This window comes from Coffea eugenioides, chromosome 9, assembly GCF_003713205.1.
Source record: "Coffea eugenioides isolate CCC68of chromosome 9, Ceug_1.0, whole genome shotgun sequence".
Taxonomy (NCBI): domain Eukaryota; kingdom Viridiplantae; phylum Streptophyta; class Magnoliopsida; order Gentianales; family Rubiaceae; genus Coffea; species Coffea eugenioides.
Genome location: NC_040043.1, coordinates 39769101 through 39788005, shown reverse-complemented (window position 1 = coordinate 39788005; position 18905 = coordinate 39769101). Strand labels below are relative to the sequence as shown.

Sequence of the window (18905 nt, the reverse complement as noted above, 5' to 3'; positions counted from 1 at the left end):
GTCTGATTAGTGATTTGTGAATTAATTGGAAGGCAAAATAAACAATCTTTCTTGTCATGTTTATCTCATAATACCAAAATTAAGACATTTTTAGTTGTGGTATCAATTGGATTAGAACCCTAAATAAAAGTAAAATAATTTAAAAAATGGTATTTTTTGGATTAAATTTTGCTAAAGACCGATTAGTGACTTGGGAATTCATGGGAATGAGAAATTAACAAACTTTCTTCTCCTATTTATATCATAAATCCAAGATTAAGGCATTTTTAGCTGTGTCACTAATTGGATTAGGGCCCAAATCCAAGTAAAATAACAATAAAGAAAGGCCTTTTGGATTAAATTTTGTAAAAGGTTGATCAGTGGCTTATGGATTCAAGGGAAGAAGAAATTAACAGACTTTCTTGTCTTGTTTATCTCATAAATCCAAGATTGAAACATTTTTCGTTGTGTCACTAATTGGGTTAGAGCCCCAAATCAAAGTAAAATAATAAAAAAAGAAGGCTTTTTTTGGATGAAATTTTGCTAAAAGACGATTCGTGGCTTGTGGATTTGTGGAAAGGAGAAATTAACAAATTTTTTTCTCCTGTTTATCTCGGAAAACCAAGATTTTTGCGTTCTTAGCGGTGGCATGAATTGCATTAGGGCCCCAAATCAAAGTAAAATAATAAAAAAGAAAGGCCTTTTTTTTCATGAAATTTTGTTGAAGGCCATTTATTGGCTTCCAGATTAATGGGAAGGAAAAATTAATAGACTTTCTTCTCCTGTTTATCTCATAAAACCAAGATTTAAACATTTTTTTGCTTTGGTTCTAAATGGCATAGAGCCCCAAACCAAAATAAAATAATAAAATAGATAGACCTTTTTTGTATGAAATTTTGTTAATAGTTGATTGGTGGCTTGTGGATTCTTTGGAAGATGAAATTAACTGATCTTCTTCTCCAATTTATCTCATAACGCCAAGATTAAGACATTTTTAGCTGTGGCACTAATTGGATTAGGGTCCAAATAAAAGTAAAACCAGAAAAAAGAAAGGCCTTTTTTTTAATGAAATTTTGCTAAAAGCCGATTAGTGGCTAGTGGATTCATGGGAAGGAGAAATTAACAGACTTTTTCTCTTGTTTATCTCATAAATCCAAAATTAAAACACTTTTAGCTGTGGTAATAACTGGATTAGGGCCCCAAATCAAAGTAAAATAATAGAAAAGAAAGGCCTTTTTTGGATGATATTTTCCTAAAGGTCGATTAGTGGCTTGTGGATTCAGGGGAAGGAGAAATTAATATACTTTCTTCTTCCGTTTATCTCATAAAGTCAAGATTAAGACGATTTTCGTCATGATACTAATTGGATAAGGGCTCCAAATCAAAGCAAATAATAAAAAAAGAAGTGAATTTTTTGGATGAAATTTTACTAAAGGTCGATCAGTGGCTTGTGGATGCAAGGGAAGGAGAAATTAATAGATTTTCTTCTCCTATTCATCTATTAAATCCAAGATTATGACGTTTTTAACTATGATACTAATTGGATTAGGGCTCCAAATCAAAGCAAAATAACAAAAAAGAAAGGAAGTTTTTGGATTAAATTTTGCTAAAGGCCAATTAGGAACTTGTGGATTCTTGGGGAGGAGAAATTAATAGATTTCTTCTCCTGTTTATCTCATGAAACCATGATTAAGACATTTGTAGCCGTGGTGCTAATTGGATTAGTGTTCCAAGTCATAGCACAATAATGAAAAAGAAAGGAATTTTTTGGGTGAAATTTTGCTAAAGCCAGATTAGTGGCTTGTGGATTCTTGGGTGGGAGAAATTAACAAACTTTCTTCTCCTGTTTATTTCATAAATCCAAGATTAAGAAATTTTAGCTATGTTACTAATTGGATTAGGGGTCCAAATCAAAGCAAAATAATAAAAAAGAAAGGAATTACTTCGATGAAATTTTGTAAAGATCGATTAGTGGATTGTGAATGCATGGGAAGGAGAAATTAACAGACTTTCTTCTCCTATTTATCTCAGAAGGCAAAATTAAGACATTTTTAGCTGTGGTACAAATTGGATTAAGGTCCCAAATAAAAGTAAAATAATAAAAAAGAAAGGCCATTTTTGGATAATTTTTTACTAAAGACCGACTAATGGCTTGTGGATTCATGGGAAGGTGAAATTAACAAACGTTCTCGTCTTGTTTATCTCATAAAGACAAAATTAAGAAGTTTTTGGCAGTGGTATGAATTTGATTAGGGCTCAAATCAAAGTAAAATAATAAAAAGAAAGGCCCTTTGGATGAAATTTTGCTAAAGGCCAATTAGTGGCTCATGGATTCATGGAAATAAGAAATTAACAGAATTTTTTATCCTGTTTATATCGTAAAGCCAATATTGAGACGTTTTTAGCTGTGATACTAATTGGATTAAGACCCCTAATCAAAGTAAAATAAGAAAAAAAGAAGAAGAAAGGCCTTTTTTGGATAAAATTTTGTTAAAGGACAATTAGTGGCTGGTGGATTCATGAGAAGGAAAAATTAACTAACTTTCTTCTCATGTTTTATCGCTTGAAACCAAGATTAAGACATTTTTAGATGTGGATTGGTTTAGGCCCAAAATCAAATTAAAATATTAAAATAGAAAGGCCTTTTTCGGATGAAATTTTACTAATAGCCGATTAGTGGCTTGTGGATTCATGGGAAGAAGAAATTAATAGACTTTCTTCTCCTTTTTATCTCGTAAAGTCAAGATTAAGATGTTTCTAACTATGGAACTAATGGGATTAGGGCTCCAAATCAGAATAAAATAATCAAAAAGGACTTTTTTGGAAGAAATTTTGCTAAAGGCTGATTAGTGGTTGTAGATTCATGGGAAGAAGAAATTGACAGACTTTCTTCTCCTGTTTATTTCATAAAATCAAGTTTAAGACGCTCTTAAATTTCAACAGGTTAAAAAGGTTCTTGAAACATTAAAAGGTATTGGGTTGATGTTTGTTTACAAGGAAAATGGAGTAAAAGAGAGAATTTGTGAATTGTGTATGTGTGGTTATGTGAAAATGTGAGGAGAAGAAGAAGATGAAGAAAGGATAATGAAACCATGTTTTCTTCTTTTAAAACAAGAGGTGAAAACGCAACTTGGAAACGTGGCCTTGAACTCACATTTTTTAGTCGCGTTTTCTACTTTAATGTTGCATAATTGAATACGCGACTTCAAGAAAATGCGACCTGATTATGTGAAAATGTGAGGAGAAGAAGAAGATGAAGAAAGGATAATGAAACCATGTTTTCTTCTTTTAAAACAAGAGGTGAAAACGCAACTTGGAAACGTGGCCTTGAACTCACATTTTTTAGTCGCGTTTTCTACTTTAATGTTGCATAATTGAATACGCGACTTCAAGAAAATGCGACCTGAAGTCGCATTTTGATGCCCGCATTTTCTGTTTTAATGTTGCAAAATTGAATACATGGCTAAAGAAAACGCGACTTGAAGTCGCATTTTGAGCCACATTTTCAAATTTCTGCAATTTTTTCTACAGAAATTGTTGACTTTTCAAAAATTAAACTTATTGCTCCAATTACTCAAAATGCATCCTAGATCATTCTTTTATCAAAATAATCAATGCGCGAACATGTAAATTGATTAAAACATGCATTTTATCCCTTTCTAATGAATCAAAAACAACTTTTACTCAAATCGAGGTATTGAATTCCTTGATCGAATTTCACTTTTTTCACCTCAAATGGTCATCTTTGCTTCCATTTTCAAATCCTACAATGCAAAAATAATAAAACAACTTAAATAAGTAATTTAAACATAAAATCACACTAAATTAACATATATAACAAAAATATTATGTTGCCTCCTAATTAGCGCTCTTGTTTATAGTCATTAGTTCGACTAAAAAGAATTGGCTCCTTAGGTTGAAGAAGAGTCACCCAAAGGACAAATAAATCCTTTAGGGAGGAGTTTACCCACCAGGTAGGGTTTTAATCTTTGTCTATTGACTTTAAATCTCTCGTTTCTCACATTAACTACTTCAACAGCTTCACAAAGAAATATTTGAGTGACTTCAAATGGTTCCAACCATCTTGACTTTAATTAACTTGAAAACAACTATGGTGCAAGTTGTATAAAAGCACTTTTTGCCCTACCTCAAATTGTTTAGAGATAATATGTTTATCATGCCAATATTTGAACTTATCTTTATACATTTTGGTATTTTCATAAGCATGTAGTCGGTGTTTCTCCAATTCGGTCAACTCAAGCAACCTTCTTCCACCTACAAAATTAAAATCCAAGTTAATTGTTTTAATAGTCCAATATGTCTTATGTTCAATCTCCACAGGTAAATGACAAGTTTTTTCGTAAACTAAATGATACGGCAACATCCTCAAGAATGTCTTAAATGCGGTCTGATACGCCCAAAGTGCATCATCAACTTTTCTCGTCCAATCTTTTTGAAATTTGTTCACCGTTTTCTCCAAGATAAGTTTGATCTCCCAATTTGCTAGCTCCGCTTGTCCATTTGCATGAGTATGGTATGGAAATGATGTCTTGTGCTTACAACCATACTTAATCAATAAGGAATCAAGTTGCTTATTATAGAAATGTTTTCCTTCATCACGTACTATAGCTCTATGTATATCGAACCTACTAAAAATGTTCTTTTTAAGAAATCAAAGTACTACCTTAGTGTCATTAGTAGGTGAAACGATTACCTCCATCTATTTAAAGACATAATCCATGGTTATTAAGATATACTTATTATTAAAAGAACTAGCAAACGGTCCCATAAAATCCATCCACCAAACATCAAATAATTCAACTTTTAACATATTTTCAAACATCTCGGTACATTGTTGGCTAATAAAATCCCGATTGCCATACCTTTGTTATAGTCTTTGATGTACTAAAATAACTATCTGTTTCTAAATTATGACAATGATATAATATCACGTACCTCATTTTCAAAAATATATTTATGTACCATACTATCGACACAATATTTATACAGCAGTGGTTCCTCCCAAAAGTAGTTTTTAACATCATGCAAAAATTTCTTCCTTTGGAGATGGTTAAAACCCTTTGGCAATACTCCATTTATAAAATAATTAGCAAAATCCGCATACCATGGAGAATTGACAATTGCTAAGATAAATTCATTCAGAAAATTCTCTTTAATTGGTACTTGGTCATTGATAAGGATATACTCTAGTCGCGATAGGTGATCCACCACAAGATTCTCCGATCCCTTTTTATCCTTTATTTCCACAGCAAATTCCTGCAACAATAGAATCCATTGAATTAGAAGAGATTTTGCATCTTTTTTATGGAGCAAATATTTAAGAGTTAATGATACATATAAATGACAACTTTAGATCCTACTGAATAGGATCTAAATTTATCTAAATCAAATAGGACCGCGAATAGCTCTTTCTCCGTAGTTGCATAGTTGAGTTGTGGTTCATTTAACAATTTGCTCATGTAATAGATAACATACAACCGCTCTAACCGCATAGTCACTTACATCACACATCAATTCAAATTGTAGCGACCAATCCAATGAAGTTATAATTGGTGTGGAAGTCAACTCCTTCTTCAACCTATTAAAAGTAATTAAACATTTGTCATTAAACTGAAAAGGGGTATCCGTGCATAATAAATCATACAATGACTTTGCTATTTTAGAAATATATTTAATAAAAAGTCTATAAAAACCAGCGTGTCTAAGAAAACTTCTTATCCCCTTGATATTTTTTGGAAGTGGCATTCAGTCGATAACTTCTATTTTTGCTTTTTCCACCTCAATTTCCTTAGAGAAAATCTTGTACCCTAAAAGGATTCCTTATTGTACCATAAAATGGCATTTCTCCCAATTTAGTACAAGATTTTTCTCTTCACATCTCTACAAAATCAAATCTAAATTATGAAGACAATGGTCAAAAGATGAGCCAAATATCGAAAAATCGTCCATGAATATCTCCATAATTTTCTCAATGTAATCAGAAAATATGACCATCATGTAACGTTAAAATGTAGCAGGGGCATTGCATAAGCTAAATGGTATCCTCCTAAAAGCAAAGGTGCCATAAGGACAAGTAAATGTGATTTTCTCTTGATCCTCCGGAATTATAACTCTTTGGTTATAACTTGAAAAGCCATCAAGAAAATAGTAAAATTCATAATCAATTTTTTGCTCCAATAGTTGATCAAGAAAGGGTAATGAAAAGTGGTCTTTTCTAGTAATCGCATTTAATTTTCAATAATCAGCACACACTCTCCACCCGACCACAAGTCGAGATGGAATCATTTCATCATTTTTGCCCATAATTATAGTGATTCCACCTTTTTTAAGGACAACATGAATAGGACTAATCCAAATACTATCAGAGATAGGAAAGATTATACCTGCATCGAATCATTTGAAAATTTTATTTCCTACCACCTTTTTCATATTTGAATTGAACGTTCTTTGCATTTTCATCACCAGTTTGTAATTGTCTTCTAATAGAATGTGATGTATACATATAGAAGGACTTATACCCTTGATGTCCGAGAATGTCTACCCAATTGCCTTCTTATATTTTTTAGAACTCTTAACAATTTCGTACATTGTTATTCATCCAAGTGAGCACTAACAATGACCAGTAAAATGCTATTTTCTCCAAGAAACTCGTACTTTAGATTATTTGAAAGTGGCTTGAGCTCTAATTTGGAAATTCAATTTCTGAAGGTGGTGGGAGCCCTTTTCCTTGACCAAGATTTTCATAAACATTACCCCATTTATAGAGTGCTTGAAAATCAAATACTTGGCCAATTCTTCAATTTCTTCACAATCTCTCTCTTGCATACCTAAACTCATTAAACAAATCTCAAGAGGGCCGAAATCAAAGTTGACTCGACTCATCTCTTGGGTTAGTTTGTCAATGGTGCCAATAGAACACACATGATCGATAAAAGAATGATATTTTTCCATTTCATTCAAATTAAATTCTACCTCCCCTTTACTTACTTGAAACTTAAATTTTCCATTTTTAATATCAATAATAGTATATGCAGTTGCTAAAATAGTCTAGCAAGAATGATTGGAATAGACATATCTTCTTCCATATTTAATGTCACAAAATTTATGAAAATGATAAATTTTTACATTTTAATCAATACATTCTCCAATATTCCCAATAAATATCTAATCGACCTATCAGCTAACTGCAAAGTAATATTAGTGCTTTTTAACTCATACAAACCTAATTGTCTAATCACCGTTAAACGAATTAATGATACACTAGCACTGAGGTCAAATAATGCATTGAAAATTTCAATATTACCGATAGTGCATGGTAAAGAAAAACTCCCTGAATCCTTCAATTTTGGAAGCAGTTTGTTTTATATGATGGCACTGCACTCCTCCATTAATGCTATTGTTTCGCAATCTTCCAATTTCCTCTTTCTAGTCATGATCTCTTTGAGAAACTTCACATATGAAGGAATCTGTAAAATAGCATCGACAAAAGGGATATTAATATGTAATTCTTTAAAATTTTTAACAAAATTTTTAAAATCTTTATCAAGATTATTTCACTTGAACCTTTGAGGGAATGGAATTACCGGATGTATTGGAATGATAGTGGAAGATGAAGGTTGATCTTTATTTTGCCTTTCCCTACTATCCTCCCCAGCACTTGGCTCTTAGTTCATCCTCTCATTTTTCTTTTCCTCACTCTCACTTTTCGTCTTACTTTCAACCATTGGAGGATCTTCTAATTGTTTACCACTACGAAGAGTAATGCCTTTAATATGCTCCCTCAGATTCACCTCTGTTTTACTCGGTAATTTTTCTTGGTTTCTATTGTTGATCGAATTAACAATTTGACCTATTTGGACCTCTACATTTCTATACATCCTAGTTAATTGGTCCAATCTTCCCTCTATTTGCTCAAATCTCTCCGAGGTGCCCTTGGCCAACTTTTCTACCACAATCTCCCAACCCAATTTAGTGTCCATCAATGGTTGCCTTGATTAGAATCCCTACGGATTAATCGGTCTTTGAGGATTGCTTTGATCCTTCCATCTAAAATTTGGATGATTTCTCCATCTCAGATTGTATGTGTCTAAATAAGGGTTATTTTAAGCATTTCGATTGTAATTATTGACAAATTGAACCTGTTCAAAATCAATACACTCATTAGTGTCATGATCACCTTCACATATAGAGCAACAGGCAACATGTATATTAGATGAAGAATTCAAACCAACTCCAATTTGTCTACTTAGTAATTTTACCACATTATTCATTTGGACACTTAACATGTTTAGAGTGTCCATTTCGATCATACCTGTTTAGCATCTAGAATTACCTTGCTTATTTGCCTATTGGTAATTGTTTGCCGCCATTTCTTCTATCAAGTTTTGAGATTCTTGGGGTGAATTATCTATTAAAACTCCACCTGCAATTGCATCAATAGTAGTTTTAGTAGAGAAAATAAACCAATATAGAAAGTTTGTACGATGAACCAGTCGAGAAGTCCATGGTGTGGACATTTTCGTAGCAAATCCTTAAACCTTTCCCACGCTTCATATAATGATTCACCATCTTTTTGGCTAAAACTAGAAATGTCCATTCTAAATTTAGCCGTTTTACCCAATGGAAAGTATTTATTCAAGAATGTTCTAGATAAATCATCCCAAATAGTGAAAGTATTAGAAGCATGAGAGTGTAGCCAAATTTTAGTTTTATCTCTCAAAGAAAACGGGAACAACCTTAGCCTTATACATCTCCACTAATTTCATTCATTTTAATTGTATCACATATGTCAAAAAATATGGCTAAGTGTGCATTTGGATCCTCTACAGCATTACCTCCAAATTGAGATTGTTGAACTAGTTGAATGAATGATGGTTTAATCTCAAAATTGTTAGCATTTACCGTTGGTCGTACTATACTTGTTTATGATACTTGTATCCCCGGTAGAGCAAAATCTATAAGAGATCACCTATTCGTTTCATTTTTCGTCCTTTTTTTTCTTCAAAAGGCAACTCAATAGCTATACCTTCTATATGTTGAATCTCTTCTTCCTCTTGTTGTGGTATACGCCTTTTTTGTCTATGTAGTGTCCTTTCAATTTCCGAATCAAAAGATGCAACCATACATAACGTCCGATGCATACACTACAAGTAAGAAGAAAAGAGATAATGTAGTAATTATATCATACAGACAAATAAAAGTTCTAACCTATCTATTGACAAAAATTTAACTAAACTAATATAAATGTCTAAATTAATAAAGTTTTGTAGGCCCTAGTATTGCCGCTCCCTGGCAATGGCGCCAAAAACTTGACGGGTTCTCAATATAAGTACAAGTTTAATCCAAAATATACCCATTTGACTGCAAGTATATAGGTCAAATAGTAGTTTAGGGCATATATCGGGTCGATCCCACGTGGAGCAACTATTACAAGTACTAGGTCCTTTACTTACTTTATTATTTAGACTATTTATCAAATGAAGGCAAAAAAATAACAATACTTGCTATCTAACTATTTTAACTAAATAACTTGCAAGATAACAATCGAAAAATTTCACTAAATATTTAAGTTTAGGGAGATAGAGCCCACTTATAATGCAAAGATACAAGTGAATAGATTTACCTCTTGTTACTACTCTTACTCAACTAGAGATTCATTTCCAAATTTACCAAAACTCACTCTCATGATGTAGTGGTTTAGAATAATCTAATTTTCCCAATCCTCATGGTGAATAACTAGATCTACTCTTTTATTCTTCATGAAATACAAAGTTAATCCACTTAAGTGTACATTTATTCTCATGCATCTACTACTTAAGCTCCATTTATGTTGTTCCATCATTATTACCAATTTTCATTGAATAATAACAACTAGAAACTTGTTATTGGTGATCAAGCAACAACAATTAATAAACATATATAAATAGATAAGTTAATACAAGATGTAACAAGTGTAAATCATATTCATTTCTTATCAAGTAGCCATAAGTTTCATCTACTCCTTAGATTTAGAAATTTAGATACTCATATGAAATAAGAAAATAAAAAGTATAATTTCATTGCATGCAAACATAAAGAATCACAGCTAAAGAGAAAGATAGAGAAATCTTAGCCAAAATGATGAACAAGTCCCCAAATTTTCTATTTCTTCAACAAAATGAGTGATACAATGAATTCTCCAAGTTTTTCTTACAAGTTTCTCGCTAGAGAGAATGAGGGAGAACTAAAACTAATGTCCACCAAGAACTACCAAGAATCCCCTCTCTCTTCAATGATTCTTACATATGTATTGTTAAGAGAGTCAAAAAGCGATTAATGATAAGACATAAGCTCTTTTTTTTTCTTTCCTAAGCAATCTTGAGCATGTGCATCCAAAATTCTGAGGTAAACTTGAACTAGAAAGCAGTGTGAAAATAGAGCAAATTGCAAAACAAATTACAGGAAAAACATGGGAGAATATGCGATCACCCAATACGCAACCTAAAGCCGTATATTGAGGTCACATATTACCTTCTGGATTGATTTCTCAATAGTTTTTTGCTCCAATTCCTCACTAATCATCATGTCCAAATGTTTATTCATGCAATGCACCATTAATACTTGCATTTGATCTTCTACTTTCTGAATTACCATCGAATCAAGAGCTAATGACTTCGAATCAAATTCATCTCGATCCAACGTTGAGAGCTCATCTCAATTTCTGCAAATATAACCAACTTTTGCACATTAGGTTGTTCAAATGAAGCTTGCAAAATTTAGAAATTTAGGGAGTAAATTATATCTTAAATCATCCTAATTTATACCAAAAATACACACAAAATGTTACTAATATCCATATATAATAAACACTTATCAAAGGGAATCAATTTTGTTAGTGATCAAGATTCTTTCCACAGACAAACCTTCCTCCACAATCTCTCTCTTTTTTTAATTTTTTTTATAGGGTTACCCTTGATAGAGTTCACAATAATTGGTAATAATGAAGACTTCAAATTCAGCAAATATAGTCTTCATTTTACACAAAGCAACTAGCTTGCGCAAAGTTCCTACAAATTTGATTATGATAATTTTAGCTCTCTAGACAATTTTTTCAACAAAAGTAGCTTTTTTTCCAATAAAACTCTCTCACTTGAAATTGGTGCTTTCTCAAGTGCAAAGAGAAGATGGGCCCTTCTATTGGGTAAAAATATTACTCCCTCCATCTCATTAAAAGTGTCATACTTTCCTTTTTAGTTGTCCCAAAATATGTGTTATGTTTGACATTTCTAACTACTTTATACTTTGAAATTCCCCTTATATCCTTCATTAATGATGCATAAAGACAAATGTGATGGAATTATTTTCTACTTTTTACTTTGACTAGCACATGATAAAGAGTAAAAATGAATCAAAAGAAAAAAAATTTTGGTAGTGTACTGCATAAAAAATACATATCCCCAAATATGACTAAATAAATGGGATGGAGGGAGTATACATTAAGGATCATAAAGCAATTATGACATTTTTCAAATCTTTTAGAAGAGAGATTTGAATCAATTGTGAAAGGTGAGACTTTTTAGAACGCTTAAATCAATGAATCAATAAACTAGATTGATTTCCACAAGATAAGGAATCAGAAAAATCCACTGGGGAAGATGATAAAGGTAGATTGATTTCACAATCATTAAACTCATTTTAAAAAATTCAATTTCTTTCATGAGAATTTGATCAAATCCAAAGTTAAAGCATCTTGATATGGGAGAGAAATTGAATTTCATCCTTTTGGAATATGGGATATTTTCGTCTTATGGATCACTTTTGCAGTAGCACTATCGTTACTCTATTCAGATTGGGATGCTTTTTGAAGTTACTCTTAAGAACAATGGCTTTTTCGTTTAAGAGTCATAACTTTTTCTTAATGTCACCAGCATTCTCATTACTTCATCTCCCCCCGGGCCCCCCTTCCCCCTCTTTTAACTAAGAAAGGGGTCCAAAGACAATACAATACGTGCTTATTTTCAATTCTCAATCTCTATTTTTGGCAGAAGACTGCCCAAGTCAAATTCCTAGCAACAGCCAAATATTAAGAATTTCATGATATGTCATCATGAATTGTACTCTTAAGGAAGAATTAGAGAGTGCACCATTTTCACCATGCTTATGTATACGCATATCTTCGGTGTGGCTATTTATGTGATTTGATCATGTCTACAGGTCTATATAGATCATACAACTCAAAATATTCATCTGTTTATGACTTTTAACTAAATGACAAGATCCTAGGATTTTTTATATATAAATTTTAAGGGATGGTAGGTGCAACTCCAAAGGTTGTTCTGCAATTTATGAATTTAATGGTATAACAACACTAGTTATAGAAATTTGTAAGAACTAATTTTTGCATGGCTTCAATAATACATGCAATTTGAATGAAAGTTTTTGAAATTTCACTTTTGTTTCTTGTAATCTCACGTCTGTTTCTCTACCGACAGATGTATAGAAGCATGATACATGTACTAATAAAAAAGGATTATAAAGAAAAGCGTGAAAAAACTTTTAGAAATACTTCAGCCTCAACCTTCTCTCTCCCCTCTCTCTACCCTCAACCTTCTCTCTATATTTCTTCCTCCATAGGAGGGAAATCTTGGCCTCAAGCCAAGGTCTCACTTTCTCTTCCTTTGTTCTTACTTTTATTTAATAAAGTCTCTTCTAGGGTATTCTATTGAGAGTTTTCTTCTCTCCTAAGCTATGCTGATGAGAATTTTGTTTTGTTTAGTTTTTGTTTTTGTTATTTATTTTTTCAAATCTAAGAAGTTCTTCTTATCTATATGCTGTATCTAAAATTTCTTGGGTCTTTTCGTCATATCTCAACATCAGTCTTGAGTTTGAACCAATTGGATATCATATCTAAGGGAATAGACATGTGACGTGCGCAGGGTATACATATACAATTGGCTCATCCACAATTAAGTTTTACATTTATAATTCCTAAATACCCCACACGCGATTTATCGTAAGTATACGAATCGTGAGCGAGTATAGGGTATTAAGGGTCGATCCCACAAAAAAGATTGCAATTACCGGTGATTTTTGAACTCCTTTATTATCTAGACTACCATAAATATAAAAGTAATAAAATAACACTAGAAAGCTCCTAGAGGTATGAAATTCCTTACTACTTTTGCAAATGAAGTTACCGGTTAAGTGAATGCTATTATCTTGGCTGGTTATGGTGTAATTTCCTTATGCATATGAAACCTACTCTCGTAGTGAATCAACTATACTTGTAATTAAGCCCTACCTACTCTCGTGATTATGAATTAACTACAAGCTCATTTCTTCTATGAAATTACATGAAACAAGTCACTAAAGCCACATAGGTGCACCTCTACTCTCGTGAGTGTATTTCCTAGGTTTATCACTATCTTGAACTAGTGTTAAATTCCAATTCTCATTGCAAATTTAGCACCTTTAGATAATCACAACTAATGTCCGGTTAATCATGATTAGATAAGCAAAAGTGATAAATAACTTGCTCAAAATAATATCATCAAATAACCAAGTAAACATCACTAACAAGATATAGCAAGTTCAACCATAACTCTAGGCATAAACTTCAACTAAACATGATAAAATCACAAAACCAAACTTGTATTATAGCTAAACATGAAATCAAATACAAGAGAGAAAATAGTAGAAGAGATATCACCCTTGTCACGTGAGATCAACCTCTCCATCTTGCTCCTCAATCTTCATCCAAATCTAGCTACAAATATAAGAAGGATAAACTACTCTACCTATACTATACTAATGAACTAAGAAAAACTAGTGAAGACTACATTTTTAGTGAGTTTTTCTAGCCTTCCAAAGTTGTGAAAATGGTCTCCAAAGGCAGCTATTTATAGAAGATTCAAGAGCCAAATGAGTTGCTTCTAGTTATCATTTTTTACTCTTGAAACTCTCATGAGTTGTTTCTCCAACTTTCTACCCTTTTCTTGGTCAGATACAGCCAGAATTGCTAACTGGAATTAAGTTGGAAAAGTTGTGTGAAAGCAAGGCAAGTTGATGAGCAAGTTGCAGCAATCAGGCAAGAATACACGACTTGAGAATACGCGACTGCAACCCACGTTTTCATTGAGTCGCGTTTTCACTTCTGTGCATTTGGGACCACTTCAACTACTATATTTTCGGTGATAGAGGCCGAACTAGCTCTTGTATGAAACACAAAAGTTGTAGCCCTTTGAGTTAGCTTTCCAATGCCTCAAAACTCATCCAATTTGGAGCTCTGTGGGCCGATATATGACCAAAATACCAAAGACTGGTCAGAGCTTTGTTTCAGCTTACGACCACATAGTTTGTGCTTCTGTATTTCAACTTTTTGACAAGGAAAACGACTGATCTGGATTTTGATGTCTTCACGCCAAATGTAGACTGTCTCTTAGCTTTAAAATGGTTCAAGAATCATCTCAATCCAATGCTTGTAGCTCAAGATATAGCCAAAATACCACAAGGTGTCAAAGCTGTGAAACTTGCTTCCTTTTGTTCTTGATTGCATTTCCTCTCTTGCACTTCATGTCTTCTTTTTATCACTTTAAACCATCAGCAATCATCCAATTATCTTCACAACTTATGCCATTTGATGATTGAACCATTAAACCTACAAAAACATGAAATTTTTACCATAAAAATCCATAGAAAAAAAATTTCTACCACTTAAACCATAAAATACATATTTTCACTAGAATCTTAGTTAATTAGCTATAAAACTAACTAAAACACACCAAAACTAAATAATAAAACATACTTAAAACATGTAAAATATATTCTTATCAACATGCATAAATATCTATGGAGCGGTTCGTTCAATTGGTTAGATTTGATGATTTGTGATTTACAGTGTAATCTTTTATATTTTGTAAGTCTGTTAAATGTAATGATTTTTCAGATCAAATATATCTGTGACATGTTCAATATTGTTTTCTACTATTAACACAGATTATTTTGTCAAACAAATCGTGTTGGACGATTTCCAACTAGATTATTAATAATATTGACTTATGTTTTATTTAAAAAAAAAAAAAACACACACACACACACATGTACCTTACAAAAGTTTAATATCTTTGTCGAAAGTAGTCGAATAACATAGGTTTCGTTTGATAAAACTGAATCTGAATTCTGAAGTCTTAATTCTGAAATTTGAATACTGAAATAATTAATTTGCTGAATTTTAAGCACTGAAAAAATATATGAATGTCTGAATTTTAATGCTAAACCTATTTATACTGTTTGATAAATATTTATAACTAAATGTTTAATAAGTTTAATTTGACAATTTTGCCCTTATATCCTTTCATTCAAAAAAGAAATAGAATTTATGATTTAATTAGTTTAAAATTGTAAGGTATGAAAATGACAATATTTATTTTTAAATCAACTTAATATAAAAGATGAAATATATTATATGAGAAGTATGGAGAAGATGTAAAAGTCATTAAAAAGGGAGAAAAAAGAAACTAAAAATCATTAGATAGAGAATCTTAAATTGTTTAATTAGATAAGAATTTTGAACATAATTAACAAACAAGGGTAAATTTGGTAGATAAGATAAGGTAGTTGAAGTAATTCTATTGATTCTTATCAGAATTAAGCATTCAGTTAGGATTCTTGCGCTGAAAAAAATACACACAGGTTCAGCACTGCTTAACAAGTTCAGCAAATAGATTTTCATTTATCAAACACTCAAAACATCTGAATGTCTGACAAAATTCAGATTCAGCACTTTTTTATATTATCAAACAGACCCATAATCTCCTATTGTAATAAAATACATGTTACCATTCTTGTATAGCAAATTAAACAAAGGAAATCTTCTAACCAAACAGGTTAAGAAAAATGCATAGAATCTTAACACAAGAGTTTGAATTATCAAAAATCAATTTACGTTCAATAGCCATCTCAAATTTAAAAAAAAAAAAAAAAAAGGTTAATGCATGAACTCAAATATTCAAGGTTGTTCACCCACGATGGTCACCAAGTCAAGCATTTTTGCATTGACAAGTTAAAATCAGGTGTCTCAGACTCATCTGAGAACTGACTCATTAAATTTAATCTTGAGACGTACGCCAACATCCCTCCTCAAATAGCAGACAAATAAAAATGTTACTTCCATCTCCATCTCCATCCACGTACTTATTATGTAGTCATTCTCTTCAAAAAGAGCTCAAAGAAAAAATCCAATGAAAAAAAGCTTGAGCATTCTTTAAATATATAAGTACTAGATATTGCCCCACCTGGCCTTTCCGTTTTCGTACGTACTTGTCATTTATGGGTTAATTTCAGAAACTTCCCCCAAGGTTTATGACAGTTTCACTTAGCACTTTTAAAGTTTTAAAAATATTACTTGCCTCCCCTATTTTTAAATTTTTGTAACATTTTCAACCCAATTCAAATTATGTGATTAAAATATTCATTGTAGAAAAGTGAAAATAATTTCTTTCCAACCATGCCCATTCATTGCCTTATTTTTTTAATTGTAAGTATAATAATCAAATGTTAAAAACAAGGACAAAAGCATGAAGATGTACTTTTTAAAAAGGCCAAATTATAGTAACTACAACCATAATCAATATTCTTTTTTAAAGTACAAACAAATAATAAAAATTTATTTAACATGCTTTCAAATTACAAAATAATTTTTTTCCTTTAACATTTGTCTATTTGGCACTCTAAGGTCACGTTTTAAGGACTAAACCCTATTTTTTTTCTCACAAAAGCATATATTTCTTCCATAAAAATGTTACAATTCAAGAGATCAACTATGATTTTAAAGCTTAATATTGGATCTAGTTTCATTTATTGATATGCTTATCGTTTGCTTTTAGATTACCAAATGAGAAAAATCTTTCTTTTTAAGTAAAATATTTTGATTGAATTTAATAAATTTTGTGAACTGTTTAGAATCTTCAATTTTTATTTATCTAGATCAATGGCTTGAAAATTTAGAAAAGGTAAAGAAATTTTAAATTACATTTAAAACTTATTTGAGATGTTTAGAAGGTGAAAAAAGTTATTTTCTTTAGCTTTATAATATTTCAAATAGTTTTTATATGCTTTGTTAATTATTTATAATTTATCAATTTTAAAATTTTAAAATTTGTTTCCAAACTATATTTAAGATTTGCTAAAGGATCTCTCAACCCTACACTTATAATTTTTCACTAAAAAACACATCGATCAGGTTTTCAAATATCAAGGGATTATAAATTGAATGCAATAATTTTTTTTTGTAAACATAAAATTTTAATCATTTATTTTGAATTGAATTGAAAATGTTATAAAAATTTCAACATAGGGGATGCAAGTGATATTTTTAAAGTTTTAAAGATACTAAGTGAAATTGTCAGGCGAGATAGGTTTCTGAAATTATCCCTTTGTTCAATTCCTTGTATAGTAATTTTGGCAAGCAAGTATAGTAATCAATCATTGCCCCCAAAATTGAGACTTTCTCTTATCCACTAACGAAACGAAAAGGAAGTAACCATTTACTACACGAAATCAATGACAGAGGCAACGTGGCATGAAAACAGGGAATAATGGAGATTCCTTCGAGTGCGTGGCGTATGGGAGTCAGTTTCGAAACGTGTCACGGTTTGAGTGGTTTGTCGTCTTTGAAATTATTCGACCGTGTGGTGTCCATCTGACAACTCGGTGGACGAATTATTTGAGGCGGAGCAGCAGCCGTTGGATGCGCCGAGTTCCATCGTCACTTTAAAAGTACGGCTCGAATCCAATCATTAGCTAAATTGCAGCTCACTCTATTGGAAAATTTGAAAAAAATGCCAATATTTTACAAGTTTTATTTGTAAAAATAAAATTTGCTTGCATCACACAAATACATTTTTTAATTATTTTTTTATATTTCTAACTTTTCATCTCACCTATATCAGATCATTAAAAATACTATAATATTATTCTAAATAATATTTTCAAATAATCTCCTATCCAAATGTACCTGTATTACGATTGACTGCTTAGCATTTTATGGTGTGTCAAATTTCAAAGGTTTTGATTGTATACATAGAGTCTGTCGAAATCGGTATTTTATTTGCACCAATTAAAAAGGGTTTCAGATTTTTTTTTGATAAATTAAGCAATAATTAGGTAGATGCATTTACTAGTATGATAGTGCCCATTGTACACCCATTTAAAAGTCCATATATGTTTGGCTGTGAGTGTGGCCATCTTTGATTTGGAGGTCGTATACGATAATTTGGTGAAATTTTTAACCTTATTCATGTGTATTTTGAAAACCAAATAAAATAATCTAAATCAATTATAGATGGTGAAAGAATCTAAATCAATTATAAGTCTTTTCAATTTTAACCTAATTTTCAATGTTAGTCTAATTTTTTCTTTTGATAAAAAATAAATTTTATTGACAAGATTGCTGAAATCATTTAGTACAATTTGATTTACATCATTGAAATTTGCACTATTGACAGGTTAACATGTACTACAACTAATAGATTTACAATTTAACAAACACAAAGATGTGAAAAATTACGAACAAATCTGAAAAATACAAGAAATTTCAAAATATCTTCTAAAAATATAAAAATCATTGCAGCTCCATTTTGTACACGTTACAATTATCAAATATGTTAATGAACTATTCTAAACTCTAATAATGACAATAAGATCTATCGAGATAAACCCAAAATTCAAAAAAATTCAGATCTAACAACCGAATTTAAAATAAATTCAGATCTAATAACAAAATAAGAAAAAACTATACAAAAATCTCACTAGAAACTTCTCGGAGAATAGAAAATTTGGAACCCCAGAAAAAATAGAGAACTTTCACTAAGAAAATTAGGAGAGACTTTATTAGAAAAATCAAATATAAAATGAAAAAAATTAGGAAA

The 18905-nt window shown here is 31.3% G+C and overlaps 1 non-coding gene across 1 annotated transcript; it reads left to right on the top strand.

The window, feature by feature from the left end:
* Positions 1–8497: 8497 nt before the first annotated feature.
* On the top strand, positions 8498–8605 carry LOC113748516. Its single transcript, XR_003464371.1, has one exon. It is a non-coding gene; the product is annotated as a small nucleolar RNA R71 (small nucleolar RNA).
* The last annotated feature ends 10300 nt before the right edge of the window (positions 8606–18905 follow it).